We start from the raw sequence: 17,229 nt of genomic DNA, 5'->3' as shown, positions 1-17,229 counted from the left end.
AACTCTTACAAATTATCTTTTCATTGTTTTATATAATAAAAAGTATTGGGATTTGTATGTTTTTGTTACATGGGTTGCGGTTTAAATAAAAAATCTTGGATAAAAATTTTTTTGATTGTAAGTTTAAACGTTTTATGTTATATTTATTTTTAATGCTTGTTTCTAGTACTTTTTTATATCTATTCTAAGTATTCTTAGTACTTTATTCTTAGTGTTACATATTTTCAACTTCACAAAAAACATTATATTTTTATTGAAAAAAAGCAATAAAAAAATACTTTATTAACAGATACAAAAAACCTTCTTGAATTAATTTTGGTTGTCAGTTTTGTAAAATATCTGTATTTAGATATTTTTTTGTTTTAATTAGAGTTTAAGAAAATTAATAAATCATCTAAATCTTACTGATTGTACCTTTTTTTTTGTTTTTTGATTAAATCAGTTAAGAAAGGTTTTAATAAACATAACTACAAATAAAATATAAAGCTACTGCTGTTTGTATTTTATTTATGTTTAAGCTTAGCAATTAATCATTTTTGTTGTTTTGTTGTGAGGTAAGATGAATAAGTTTGCGTAAACAGCTGTCAAAACTATTATGTTTATTATCTTTTTCAGGTGTATTTTTTACTTGATAGCTTTTGTAATCTTTTTTTTTTAAATGAAGTACTGACATTGTTTCAAAACTAAGCTTTTAGAACAAGCCACTCAAAAAGACATCATCGTTTGTACAAACATGAACTTAGCTTGAGAGCGTATTATAGGAATGTTATAAAAATGTCCAACTTAAGACCCAATTATTTTCCTTATCTTAATAGCTTATTAAAAACCTTTTTTTTCTAGAGAACGGTCCTTTGTCTTTAATTTAAAAAAATTCCATTGAATTGGGTTTTGTTTTTTTAAGTGTGGCCCATTTAAAAATTTTGTGTTTTTTTTTGTTTTTTTATTTATACAACCTTTTATCCAAAAAAATTTTTTGGTTTTAAAATTAAAAAAAAATATTCTTGTAAAAATAAGTTTAATGATGTTTTAATTTTTTTTTTTCTATTTTAATTTTTATACCATAAGCCTGAATAAACTTTTCAGGAAAATTCCAATTTTGCACGATTTTTATTTTTCAGATATACAACCTTTTATGCAAAAAAAAAAAATTGAAAAAAAAATTAAAAGTGGACGTTTTTATAAAATTCATAAAATACGCTTTCAAGCTAAGTTCACACTCGTATCGTTTGTTACGATTTGAATTTAACCGTATCATACAGTAAATTTTTATGAAATTAAATTTTTTAATTTTTATTTTCGTTTACTACTGTTCTGTATTTAAAAAATAAGTTTTAGAATAAGTATTTTTTTAAAAGGGGGAATACTTAACCAACGTATGTTCAAAATTTCTACTTCTATATCAATGTTTATAAAAATTTACTTTTGAACATTTGTATTTCAAAAAAAATATTTACTGTGTCTTCCAATTTAGATAAACAATAAAGTGTTTCCAAAGTATATGTGGAAAATTAACACAATTTCAAAAGTAATTTATAAAAATCCCTAATTTGTACTACTATACTAATTGTAATAAAATTCATTATTTTTTTTTAAAGTAAAGGTTTTTCATGTAACATTTTCCCACTCAAAATATACTTCAACTTAAGTATAATTACCAGAATTTTTCGGGTTTTTAAAACTCAGGTTTAAATTGTTTTTAGATAAAAAAACATCTTATAGTTTTATATTCACTTTGTAAGGTTAGTTTTGATAAGTTTTAATTGATATCTTATTTTTAACACCACTATACGAACCTGTTTATGCATAAGATATACTAAAATGCTTTAGAACATAAATGCATACTTCAAAACCAAAAAAGGTTACTGTTTTATTTATGCTTATTGTAAACTATATTTATGATAAAAAAAGGTAGCACATATTTGATGCAAATTTAGTTAAAAATTTTAAAAAGCTAATGTTTAGGATGTAGTATTTGTATTTTACCTATTTTATATTGTTTTTGCGAACCGCTTAGTTCCAATTTGCGATCATTTCCGTCCTGCAAAATTCCGAATATTTCAAATATGAGAAACCCTTATCGACTAAGGGTAATGGTTAGGGTTACAGTGATAGTAAAAGTAAAAAACAAAAATCAATAAATAAAATAAAAATGTGTGGGAATGGTGCAGGTGGGTAATGATCGGGGGTGGGAATAGTAAGTATACCGGTTTATTTATAGCCTATTTTTAAATTTTGCTATTAAAAATTGATATCAAAACGCTTATGGTGTATTATACCTAGCTAAGAATTTGGGTCTCTATGTATCATGAAAGCTAAATTCACTATTGGTTTTTTTTGTTTTTTATTTCAACTGTCTTACTATAGTTTTATTGTACTTCATAAAAAAAATATGTAGAAGTCTGTTGATTGAACATAGAAGCGATTTCTATACTACAAAGTTTGTTTTGATGTTTTAAAATTTTTTATTGATTCAGATCCTGGAGAATTCTTTATGTAACAAATCAATAACTGCTGATGGACCTGTAACAACTGCGCATATTTCGTTCAGTGCTGAACTATTGTGTGCCATATACTGTGGTTAGTTTAAAGGTTTTTATCATAAAAGAGTTATTTAATCTCAGTTTTATACTGATAATGTAAACTTATGCTAAAATCACCATTTTTAAAAGATTTATTTTATCGATTAAAATGACAAGAACATGACGTTTAACTGTATCCAAGTGATGTTTGGTAAACTAAATTACCATTATATTCTGACCATTCTTTTTTGTAACCACTTTTTTTTTAAACTAAAAAAACTCATTTTTTGAAATATCTCAACTGATAGAATCTGCCAATATTTTTAGATTAATTTAAAATCTTTTTTGTTTTAAAGGTATGTTATATAATATTTAAAAGGATAAAATTAGTTTGAAAAAGTTTTACTGTTCTTTTAATTTCAAACATCAATTTTATAACTAATTTTATTATTAATAAATAATATAAGTAAACATGTTTGATTACTTTTGAGTTGTGTAGTTTAGTTTTACACTTTTTTATTTTTTTTGGTTTTAGTTGATAAGTAATTTGGTGTAAGCTAATATACTACTAAGTTATCAAAAGTTCTATAATAACCTAGTATAAAGTTTCAGATAACTATTTTCTTATAATTTTCCCAACAACTTCTTTAATAATAATAAGTTTTGTATTTATCAGTTTTAAAACTTAAACTTTTAAGTGTTTTAGTTTGTGTTAGTAATGGTCTTACAATGATAATGGATGAATGATAAACTTATATATATATATTGTTTACTGAACGAAAAAAAAAATGCTCAAAAAGTTTGGTCCAAGGACCTTGTGTACAAAAAACCTTTCGGTTATCAAGTCATACCCAGGATACAGCTATATAAAATCAAAATTACTATCGTAAAACTACTGTTATAAAACAAAATAAAACTAATTATTTAACCGTTTAATTATACAATATTTTAAAAATAATTATAATGTTTAAAACCTTTTAATATAATTAAATTATTAAAAATTTTTAAAGTGTAGAATATAATTTTTTATTGCTCCTACTATTAGTTTTATACATACCCGAGATTATTTCGGATAGTTTTAGGTTTTTATTTTAGACTACTTTGCTTCAAAAAAAGATCAGTCTGATTTAAAATAGAAACTTATTTACAAAACTTATTTAAAAAGATATGATCAACTACCTGTCCAAAGGAAGTTGTTTATTTTAAAAAGTCTTATAAATATTAGTTATTTTTACCACTTTTCTTACCATTGTAATTTTTAAATTTAAATCTGATTGAAAATGGTCATTTACATCTGAAAAATTATAAAAACTTAACAGTAGTCTCTAGATTTACACATTAAAAGTAATCATTACCGTTCATTAACATTTATTTGTTTTACTTAAACACTAATTTTATTAGAAAGCAAAAGTCATTAATCTAATTTCTCCTATTTTTCACATGAATAGTTTTTTTATTTGATTGCTTGTATACTGTCAAAAATATACAACTGACCTTTAAAAAAGTTTTGATATTTTTTAAAAATAGTTCTAAAAGTTTTTTTCTGGTATTCTGGCTGCATGATGAAATTATGTATTACTCACTAAAATATGTTGCTTTTTAGTGATAGCTATTAACATAAAGATCCTTAAATTGGGTTGGTGGTCCTCAACAAATCTCTATTTTAATAAATTATTGATTTTAAATAATAAATACAAGATTTCAATTTACTTTAAAATTTATTTGAGATTCATACAAGATAGAACTTAGTTTTAGCAGTAAAAAATAAAGTATATATTAAAACATTGAATTTATTTTGGTTTATTTATTTTAAATAGTACTTACCAACTTAAGTTAAGACAACATTTAATTTCTGATATTATATTTTTATTTTGTTTTTATACTTTGTATTTTCATATTATCAAAAATACAGTAAGAATAAAAATATAATTACATATACAAACACAAAAATACTAAAGGGACGTAATGTAGAGGACTATAAATATTTTGAAGGTTAATAAATACTAAATTTCATTGGAAGGGCTCAACAGTTATAAAATTGTTAACATGAACATGAAATTAAAATAAAATTAAAAAAAAAAACTTTTTACACTTAATCTGTTTCTTAATAATTTTAGTAGTTTCCAATATTTAAAGGAAGTAATAAAAAAGAATGTAAATAAACTATGTTATGTAATATTACTTTAAAGTTTTATTTTTAACTACAACTAGTTATTTCGGTAGTATTGACTGGTTTATATGAAAAAGTATGCTATAAATTTGAGTAAACTTAAATTGAGATTTAATTTAAATTGGTAAAAGGTTTGAACAACTGTAAATTATTGAGATATTAATTTTCCGTTGCTTGATGTCTTTATTTTTGTAGAACTTTATCTTTTTCTGATTTTAAAAGTATAATAATTGAATAGTAGTTATATATAACAACTTAAAAAGTTTAAAAGTATCTTAAAATATGTATGCATAAACTACTGAAAATAAGTTTATTGCAAGTAAGATCTTGATCAAATAATGAACTTATTTTATTTTACTTTGCCTGAAATTTAGTTTTCTGACCGTCCGTGTGTTTTTTCTGAAATTTTAGTTTGATTCATAAACTTATTTATTTCCCTATGCACTTAACTTGTATATTGAAAACATTGTAATATTTTGACTTATTCTTTTTAAGTTTGATTTGACAAAAAATCTAATTTATCAGGCAAAATTCAGTACATAAGTTCTTTGAGTGATATTTGATTGTTTTTGTAGAAGCTTCTAGTATTTGAATAACCTTAGTTATCCTCCAAACTTATGTAAACTTTAATATCTCTGTAAAAGTAATAACAATTAATCCATTCTAAATATTATAACAGAAATGCTCTACACTAAGGATACTGAATAAAACTGGGGCTAATGTTTTTTTTAATCTCATAATGACTCAATTCAACTTGTTCATTTCACTGTTATTGTTATTTGTTTTTGAACTCAGGCTAAATCTGGATGGGTTTGTTTCTAAATAAAACTAAGGATAGGTTTCATAATAGAATAAAACATGAGCCTGTTTATTACTAAATCTTATATGAGATTTAGTTGATCCAGATTAATAATTTTTTATTTTAAGTAACCAACCAGTTTTGTTAAAGAACTTTATTTTTATTGATTTTAAAATCTTATTTAAATAACTATTTTTAGCCTTTTAGTTAACTTTTCTATAATCTTTGAAACAAAGTTGTATTATTATAGTTGTAAATATAAAACTGATACTAATGGATTAAAAAAAATCAAGATTAATAAGGATAGTTTAAGGTCTATTAAGGAAATTTATTGTACTTAGAGAGTGGTAAATCGATTAAAACTAAGGATTCTATCTTAAACATTATAATCTAACGTAAAAAGTTGTGTGTTACTAGCTTGAATAAAATGAAAACCATCTTTTAAACAAAAGTTAATTTAAAAAAATCAACTGAAGTACTTAAAAAATTTTGATGTAATTACATACCACACAAATAAAACTCAATACAAATACTGCATCTTTTATAAGGTTGCCAACAATTTTAAAACAAATGTATAAATATTTAGTAGACAAAGAACAAAAAAATTATGAATTTTATATACTAAATTGTATTTTTTAACCAATTACAGAAATAGTTAGTGATATAAATGCATTTATTTATTTAGGATGTAAAGTCCACTCATAATGAAACACATCCTTACACAACTCAATTTAAATTTTTATATTTTTATAGTTTTATTTAAAAAAGTAAGCTACTTAATACAGTTTTAATAAAAGTAAACTAGCAAGTTTTATTTTTTTTATATAGTAAGCACTTCATTATATACAAGTAATAACAAATACATCTAAACCTTTAGTTGAAATATCTATAGATCTTATTTTTATCATAGGTAAATAATTTTTTTAAACGCATATGAATTTCAATTGTACACACTTGTAACTTTTATTTTAAATTAAAAACAATTAATTGATGAAATTTTCTTGCATGTTTTTTTTCTTTATTCATGGCATTAAGGTTTTATAGGGACGCTTGATAAGAATGTTTGAATTTTAGAATTTTAATTCCCTTTAAATTCTCAATGCACATTGCTTACCAGTTTCAAATTTTTATTTTATGCTATTATAAACTAGCTCATTCTCATACTCAATTTAGGTAGTAATGTTAAAACAGTTTTGTGAAAAGTTGTTCTATTTTATAAACAAAACTGATAATTGTACTGCTTTAGCATAACAGACCATACCTTATATGGCTCATAAAAAGTAAATTACAAATTAAGTATAATTTTTTTGAAGAAAAAAGTATCTTGTTTTAAAAAGAACACCAATTACCTTTAATACGTTATTTTTTAACATTTCAATGTGTTTTGCCCAACTTAAATTGTTATATACTATTACTTTTGAGTAATTGTAACTTTTTTCCATGTATAAAACTGTTTTACTTATTTAATTATTATTACTTTTTTAACTTCAAAATCTAAATTTTCAAAAAAGTTGCTTTAAATGGATAAAATACAAAACTGTTATTTTTGTCTATATTTAATTAAAGTAAAAATTTTAAAAGCCGATTTGAGACTTTTTAAAGTTTAAAATTAAGGTTGTAACAGTCTTGTTAATATATGTTTGAATTAAATGCTCTTACAATAAGGTATCATTTGCAAAACTTAGATCTTTAAGGTAGTATTGTTTACTTGATTATTTATGTTTATATGAATTAAAAGAGGTCTTAGGACTGAACCTTGTGGTTTGCTTACGTCATTTTGTTCACGTATTTATTCATACCCAACAAAATTAACATACTGTTACAATTCATCTAAGTAAGATTTAATTAACAACTGGATTTTTACATTTTCACAATAATTGTCTAACTTGTTTAGCAAAATTATTGTATCAACACGGTCAATTGCTTTATGCACATAATAGTTCTTCCTTATCAAACCAGTTCAAAACTCATTTTACAAACTCTGACAAGGCTATAGTAGTAGAGTGGTATCTTGAAAACCAAATTGTAATTTAATTAAAATTTATTTTTGTAATTTACTATATAAACGGATGTACATTACTTTTTGAATTGTTTTATTGGTATTAGATATTAATCTAAGATAATTTAACCCGAATCAGATTATAAATTTTTATTATAGTACATTTTCATAACTAAAATTTGGATCAACATATATCTTGGCTTAGTACTTATTTTGTTTGAAGTATGCTACTCTAAATAAACATAAAAATATCTGACGCCTTAATTGTATTTTGCAAATCTTTACCTGTACAGCAATGTTTTTAATTTATTTGTAAACAGTTGTGTTCCTAATATTTTCTTAATGTGTAATGGCAATTTTTTTAAGAATATGGTGCTTGGTATTTACAAAACAATTGTGTGAAGCTAAATTAACAAAACGTCATATTAGTGTAGATTTATTATACCTCGACAAGACGTTAAACTGTCACGGTGGTGTGTAATTCCATAACCAAAAGGATTTTGTACATCAGACCAAATTTTTGAAAGTTTATTATTTATGTTTAATAAACATTTGTATTTAAAAAAAAAATTGTTTTTATAAATTATTCATGTTATGTCAAGTGTGTTTTTATGTAACTTTATTTTAACTTGAAATTTAAAAAAAGCGGTGTTTGTCATATGCCTAATTTTCACTTGAAGCAATAAATAAATTTTAATTAGACTTGTGGTTTTATCTTCTACTTGTTGTTTAAAAAATTCTTACCTGTTAATCAGAAAAAATGTTGTCTTTAAATTAATAATCTTTTTGTTGTATTTTTAAACCATCACTGTTGTTTAGACGGCCTAGTGTTTAGGTAATTTATCTTTAGTTAACAAAAAAAAGAGAATCAATAAGATTATTATTACTTACTTATAATTCAAGTTCCATAGTGTAAAGTAAGTTGTTTAGTAACAATTAATTGTGTTAAGTTCATGACAACTTTTAAACTTAAAGCCACTACTTTAAAGTAAATATTGTTTTAAATGTTGGGTAATTTTATATTTTTAGATAAAATATTTGCTTACTTTTAAATTTTACACATATGACGGTTTAAACTTGGTTCAGTATTTCATTCGAAACTTATTTCTCCCTCTGTATTTTTTCTGTTTTTTTTTTTTTCTATTTGTGGTCATAGTCAAAAAAGAAAAAAAAAACTTATATTAATATTTTAAGACTATACTATGAAAACTAAGTTTTAATCTTATTCAAATAGAATTCTTTTTGTATAAGATTTTTTATTTAAGCACTGACAAGGTCTTTGACAGAAACTTTGTTTTCAAAGATTTTTTTTTGTACATTTCTGTAACCCAATATTAGCAAAATGAATATTCAGTTCATTTACTATGTTAATTAGTTTGGTATAAGTACTTTTATTTATATCTAGCAGATCTGGCTATTAGTTGTTTTTTTTTCATATAAGTTATGTTATATATTTTTTACATATTTTGGATGTGTTTTTCTCAGAGGTTTTTAACATACTTTCGTATTATGCCTTTTTTGATATTATTTCAATTTTTCAAGTTTGTTTCTATATCCTTTGTATTTTTAAACTTTAATCAGACTATTAAAACTGTTTTTGAAGATATTTTTTATAAGTTAATCATTTTGTTTTATGGCTTTTAATATAGTTTCAGTTATTAAAGCTTTTGATCTCAACTAGAGTTTACCTTCAGATAATTTTGTATTTTGAGCATTTTCAAAGTTGTTTCTTTAATTTTTACTATCAAGTTTTTAAACTTTGTATCAATAGAACTTTCAGATTGAATAAATTTGTTAGTTTCATGTTTGCTAAAAATAAGTACAGCATCTGCTAAAAGTTGTTTGAAATTAATTTTGAAAGGTCTTGAGAGCATTGGTTTTTATTTTAGAAGCTATTTTTTATTAGATTGCAGTTATTAAGTGATATAAAAAGGGAAAGTAATCTGATATATTTGACAAAAGTATTTAACACTTAATATTTTTTTCTGGTGAGGAGCAATAAAAATTATCTATCAATGTACCGCAAGAATTGTTAATTCTAGTTGGGGCTTTGATGATAATTGTAAGACTAAATCAATTAATTTGATTCAAGTAATTTTTGACTGAAGCAACTTTATTATTTTGATAGGATATATTAACATCTCCAAATGTATAAATATTTTTATAATTATTTATATTTTTGAACAAAAAATCTGAAACTTTTCACTGAATTCAGCTATTGAGGTTCCAAGATGAGTATATGATAATCCTACAAAAAAATTTTACCTATTTTTACTACCAATTCCTACTGATATTTTCTAACCATGTTGATTCATAACTATCACTAGTAAAATTTAAGTCTTGTCTAATTGAATAAATTATTGATTCTTTAAGGGACACCCCGACCTCTCCTGAGTTTAACACAGAGTTTATTTGTTAATTGAAATTGTAGCACGTTAAGGTTAAAAATTGTTTTGTTTTTATATTAATTTTAGTCTCACAGATGCCTCACATATCACGTATAATTTTATATGAATACATATATTCCTAAAGTTGATATTTATTTTTATTTAAATTTTTTACACTTGCATGTAAAAAACTTAAACTACAATTAAAATTTTTTTAATATTTATTTCAAAATCCTTTGTAGAGGAATACTGAGACCCCGTAGAAATAGGCTCAGTCTGTACAATAAGTTTTTTATTTATTTGTGAAATACTATTATTTTTCAAAAATCATTTAAAGCCACTAACTTGACTAAATGGAAAAATATTTTAACAACAAAAACTTTTAAAAATTTTATAATTAATACTATAAATATTATTTAAGTAAAGGTTTTCAAATTTTCTATTGCTAAATATACTAAAAAAATACTTACTGGACTAAACAGTTAACGGAAAAAAATGTTCATTAGATTCACTTAAAGAAACAAATTGGGAACTATAAGTTTTTCTAAATTTAAAATGTGACCATTTGCTGTATATTTAATAATACATACAATTATTTTTCACACCTATTTTACACACTAAACAAGCATATTCACGTTTTTATACAGACATTAAACTATTAAATGCTTCTTAACAAAAGAATAAAATTCTAAGTTACGAAACTAGATTCCTTAAGTCTGAAATAAGTTTTTAGTAATCGTGTTCTATCCCATTTTTGTATTAGATAAACAGTTTCTTTGTAATCCATACAAACTTACAGTTGTTAATTTTTTGTAACAATTAGCCTTAAAAAATAATTATTTATTTATTTGAGTAATATTTTTATTTATGTACATATTTTTAATACTATCATCTGATGTTTCTTTTTATCATTGTGTATCTTATTACCTTATTAGTAATTAAAAACAATTTTATACCCATTTTTAAAACCTTTTAACTAATTATATACAAAAAAAACAAGTAATTTTTTTTCTGGATTCTAGCAGCTCTGTCTGATTTGCTAACTTTCCATTAATTTCCTGTTTTTCATTAAGAAGTGCATTAGTTGATTTTTCAAGACTTCTGTCAATTTTTTTATCATTTTCTTTAATGTATAGCAATTAACTTTTGCAGAATGGAATTTTTTTTTATTGTTTAATTATCTCCTATCTCATTCAAATAGAAAAAAACTACCGATTTGGTATGAACTTAATTTTAATATGCAATTTGCTTGTTAATTAAATAAAATTGCAAAATTAATTAAAAAACAGAAAAAAAAGTATATTATAGAAAAAGTTGCACTGTACTTTGTAAGTAAAACAAAATTAAAGTGTCTATAAAAAAGTTATAAACTTAAAAGTTGTATGTAAAATTTTCCGAATAAACATATTAAAATTTGTTTATTAAACAAATAACAAACAATGCAATTTAATTTTTACACCCTTTGATTCAACCTAGATAAAGAAACTATAAAAAAATTTTACAAAATTTATATTAACAAAAATTATGAACAGTGCTAATAATTTATAAGTTTATTTGAAATTGTGGTAGTTATATTAATTACATGAAATCGAAATAAGACACTTTAAAAATTAGCAAAATTGTTTACTACTTTTTCTTGAATGGATTACTACTAATATTGAATATGGACCCTAGTCTCATATGAGCATCTAATTATTTTATCTTTCTTTATTTATACTTATGTTTTATTTTATCCTTTACATCTTTATTTATTTTAAATTAAGAATTAATTGTAATATACATATACGAATATAAGTACATACGTTAAATAAATACTCAAGACTTCTAAAAAAGTTTTATAAAGTATGTTTTGTTTTTTGGTCGTTCTTTTTTCATGGTTAAAGTTTTTGTTTTAGGGCATTTTGCTTTAAGAGTAATTTATAAACTTTAGTTGCTTTCAGTATGCCTGTATTTGGCTTCATGTAGGTAGTTAATGACAAGGTATTTATTCCAAGGTATGCACTGCAAGTTGGGTATGTCTTTTATGATGTGATCAAAATGCTTACTTAGTTATCAGGTTACTTTACAATATATTATAGAGTATTTTTTTAAATTAAACAATTAAATTAATTAATCAGTGGTTGTTAGAAATTATTTAGTATAGTTAAAACATTAACTTAGTTCAAGTATATTTTTAGCTAAACAAATTTGTTACTTGTAATCGTTTTGTAATGACATAAAAATCTAAGCTAACCTTATATCAATTTAGATTGCTTTCTAATAACATTGTAAATTTGTCACTCAATTCTAGTATTTTTGCTCCTGAATCAAGTTAAAAATATTTTTTCATCTTTTTTTGGCAAATTCTGTTAGTAATTCTAACCATAGTAATTCATAATTGGTGGAGATTTAAACAAGAAAATTTGAACAAATTATTTAGCTTTTTGCATATTTACACTTACCCACTTACCTTTTTTTGCATGTTTCCAACTACCCTTCTCTGATATTTAAATATCTTTTAAAGAAATTTTAAGGAGGCATTTTGATAAAAAAAATTTGAAATTCATATTATGTCTGACTAACAGGACTCATCAGTTTTAAAAGTAAAAATTAAATTAGAACATAAAAATTAAAAGTTAATCAAACAATCTTAAGCATTTATTCTATTTTGTATTACTTTTTAATGTTATAATTTTGTCTTACAATATTTGAAGAAACTAAAAATAAAATCAATATTCAAGATGCTGAAAATAGTAAATATAATGTTATATTGTAACTATGAAATGTTATTAGATATTGTTTAGATGCATAAAGTAAACTTAAAATGTAGAAGTTATTATTATTAATTGATGAAAATTTAAATAACAATTAATACGGGTAAAATTAATATATCATTTATTAATCACTATATTTTCTAAAAGTTATAGATTGTTAAAGTTTTAATATTAAGAATGTTATTAAAAAGTTGTTTACTAAAAGTTGTTTAGACTTACTAAAATGCTCAGCGTTTTGACTAAAAGTGCATTTTTCAATATAACTTTCATTGTTCACCAAAATTGAATTTTCTTATTTTGCAATTATAATAGATCTCACTCTAGAAACATGATCTATGTTTAAAAACAATCGTTAATTTTAAAAAACTTTTCTTTGACATTTAACTCAAATTTGGCCGTGTTTAAAGTGAATAAGAATTTAGCTACAATATTTAATTAAATTACCTCAAGTACATTATTTGAAAATGGTTATTGATGATCCACAGCGCTCACAATACATACTCTAACATTTATAATATAATCCAAAACTAAAAAAACTCATTAACCGATAATAATAAAATCCATAAAGCTTAATATATTTTATACATTAAACTTGTACGGTGTTACTGTTTATCAAACGATAAAAAAATAATAAATGAGTATAGTATAAAGACCAGGAATACAAAAGAACCTTTTAAAAACTTTTATACATAGTGTACTAACGTTTCTGATTACTAATAAACTTAAGGTTTTAATTTTTTATTTTACTTAAAAATCGCAGACGGTGGACAACAAAAACGGGGCACTGGTTAGCGAGCGGCGTAAGAACCGGATGCGACTGAAGTGTGACCAGATGACAAAGAAGCTGAGTTCATACGGAGGATCTTCCGCTGAGGAGAAGGACAAAAGGACAACAACCAGAAGGAAGTTCAAGCGGAGGAGGTTAACGAAAAACAGCAGAGGACCGGCAAGTAGCAATGCTAACGTCATGAAGCTTTAATTTTTTTGTTGTAATAAACTGTTAAAAAAACAATACATTTAATGTAGGCTTCTTAGCAAAGGGTTATATTGTTGAGGTATTATTTAAATATCGATTTAAATAAGGATAGGCATGCTATAACAATGTATTGGTTGTAATAAACTAACTAAGCTTGATATTCATACAATATAGAATTGTTTCATGTTGAAACTTTCTCATTGTATGTCTTTGTGATCATATGGATCTAGTTAGGTTGAAATACTGTTAAGTAAAGTGCCTAAATTGATCTCCATACTCTAGTAATAAAAAAACTTTTATAGTTTTTAAAAAAATAAATTAAACAGTTAAATTAGTCCCAAAAGTGTTCGAGTAGTAGTCGGAGACCTTAAAACCGCAAACTCAGTTTAGGGAATTTCCTACCATCTATTGTTGTTTAAATCAGAATGTGTCTCAGAAAATAAGATAAGTTAGAGCGAAAATAATGAAAATGTGTTGTAGTGCAAACCAAAACGCACAAATATCTTAGTTCATTCGTAAACAAGCTACTTATTGGTGTGTTGAATAATCATAAGTCATAATAAAGTTTGTTCATTAGTATGACTTGGTGTTGACGAGTAGTGATGTTAGAGGAATTTGTTATAAAATCCATCCTGTTACTTTATAAAGAATACCGAACCCTATCTGAGTATCATAATTTTACAATTAAACATGAAAAGCTCCAAAATATTTGTTTAGAACCAAGTTTTGTCACTAGTACAAACTTTTTCCATACCAAAAATCGTTATTCATTTAAAATCAATATTAGCTATACATCACTACTGTTCAAATTTTTTGGTTTAAACTTTATATAAAGAATTTAGAAATATATTTTTCAATGTTTTAATCAAAATTTCAAAGCTTCATTCTTTTATAGTTCTAAAGAAAGTATTGTGTGTTAAGAAGATTTCGCTTTATCTTCTTTGTATCATTAAGATTGTATTTCTAGGTTTACATTTTAGTGACTTAATTGGAAAATAAATTTATTTTTAAGTTGAATGTTTTCTGATAAGTATTTCCTATGATAATACGTGACTTTAAATTTTCAATTCTAAATGTCCGGCATGAATTTTAATAATTTCGTTCATTTTTAATAACTATTTATGTTCATAAAAATTTTTTTGTTTGTTTAATCAATATGTTTGTTAGTTAAACGTAAGTTTAATGACTTTATTGTTTGCAATTACGTCGGACCTTTTTTTTAATGCAGAATTTTATTGCCCAGCTGCAATTCGAGGTGTCATAAAAACATGTGTGTATTGAGTTTTTTAAATTTCCAACAGCAATTGTCATTTTCGTAGATTGAACATCATTAACTTTATAAAGGTTTTTTAAGGGTATTATATCGATTATTTTCATAGAAATAATAGACATTGTTTAAGTGTGCGAACTTATGTTTTTTTAATGTTAATTCAAAGGTTTATATAATTTTGTTATTATGCTTTAAAGCTTCGTATATTTTTTTGGCAAACCTTACATATTTCATAATAGATTATCATAAAAAAAACTTAAAAAATAAATTATTGTAGTACAATACAAGTGCGTTTTAAGTTTAATTTTAGCCGAACTTGTTATAATTATAATCAAAAGGACAATATCTAAGAGCTAACAATTTTTTTATCGAATTCAATTGCGTTACCAAATTTGCAAAAAAATATAGTAAGAAAAAAATAACTATTTAATAGCTATTTTGTTTTAGAATCGCTAATTAAGAAGTATGTACTTATTTAAATTTTATTTATTAAATTAGCTAGACCAGGGGTCGGCAAACTTCGGACTGCGGGCCAAATGCGGCCCTCAAAACAAAAACATGCTACCTGCGAGATACTTTTCAGCTAAAAATATACTTATTCAAAACAATTGAAATAAAGGGTTTTGTATTTAAAACTTAGAATTGGCTCTTAGTTCAAATTTATACTCTTTACTAATGCTCTATTTTTGCTTGTTTTATATAGTTGTTAGTTTAAAACAGTATTTTTATAGTGATTATTACATTTATTTCAAAATAACTTTGGCCTTTGAAGACTGTGTTACAAATAGTGATGCCTGCGAGCAATTTTTTCTATGAAAATTGGCCGACGAGTCACAAAAAACTGCCGATCCCTCAGCTAGACTAAATATTTTTTAATTTTTAGTATTATTTATTGAAGCAATTTTTTTTAAATATTCTTTTGTTGTTTAAACTTACTTGCAATTTCTTATTTTTTGTATTAAACGACATTAATATACTCAAAATTTCTACTTGCAAATAGTTTGTTTATTAAAGATTAATGTACACTTTAAGTTTAAAGTTAAAAGTTGAAAATGACATAACTTTTTTATACTTAATGACTTTAGATTTTATTCTAATGTAAAGAATTATTTTCTATTACTACAAATGTTTAGCATTTGTTCTGGATAAGATATTAAAAGGTATATAAATGGTGTGCTATTCAATAGCGAAAAGAAGTTTTTTTTTATGCATTAGGTCCTTGGACCAATTATTTTAATCCGTTTTTTTCGTCATTCAATAAACAAGTAATATTTTATTTAATATAATATCGCAAATACCCAGAAACTAAATTAAAGCTATTTCTTATAAGTTTATTGAACGACAATAAAAATGCTCAAAATATTTGGTCCTAGGACCTGATGCACGAAGAACCTTTTGGTTATCGAGTCGTACACCACGGATACCTTTTAATGTCTTGTCCAGGACTAATGCTAATCGTATGACGTTATGTCTTTACTTTTTAATAAAATTTAAAGTCGCTATGTCGTGTCCAGGACAAATCAAAAACATATAAACTATTTTTAAGTTATAACTGTTTTGCAAATTGAAAAAAGCATTTTTCGAAGATCAAATTATAATAAACAAGTTTTCGAAAAAAGTTTACCTTGCATAAGTACATCATAGCCATAACAATACTTATCAGAATAAATTACTTTAGTCAGTTCTTGCGATTTTTTTTTACTGTTTTATTTTAAGCAGATTCGACAAAATCTAATTTTAAAACCTCTACATTTATGACCTTTATATATAAAAAAAAATATGCTGAATGATTCAAGTTAGATAAGGTTTATTATTTACAACTATCAAATTACACTAAACTCGATTTTGGAAACTGTGGCTTTAATTTTTTTTTTTTGTAAATGAGTATCTTTTTTGAACGGAAATTTATCTAACAGTTAATTGTAGAATTTTTGTTGTATTTTGAATAATTGTATGACGTTTTGTTTATAAGAATATTTAAGACTATAACTGTTTGTTTAGTATAAATTTATTTTCTCTATTAAAGTTGCATATTTCTTTATATGCTAATAAAAATAAGCAATAATATTTTAATACACACTAGTCTACATTTTTTGAGAGCTACTTAAATCAAATATACATTTTAATTAATTTACTTACTTAACTGAAGTTTAAGGGGATTCCCCTTCTTTGACAATGTCAGCCATCATTGACGGGCTTATCGCCTTGGCTTATGGGTCAAGTTAAGGGGATTGTTGGTAGTGTCCAAAATACGTCAACAGATTATTAAGAGCAAGCATATTTATTTTACAAAAATAGAATATGGTAAAAAGAGTTAATAAAGAACTCTACCCATATTGTTTTACAAGATTTACAA

Source organism: Thalia democratica, chromosome 5, assembly GCF_965202585.1.
Source record: "Thalia democratica chromosome 5, ktThaDemo2.hap1.1, whole genome shotgun sequence".
Lineage (NCBI taxonomy): Eukaryota > Metazoa > Chordata > Thaliacea > Salpida > Salpidae > Thalia > Thalia democratica.
Note: the sequence above shows the minus strand (reverse complement) of the source record.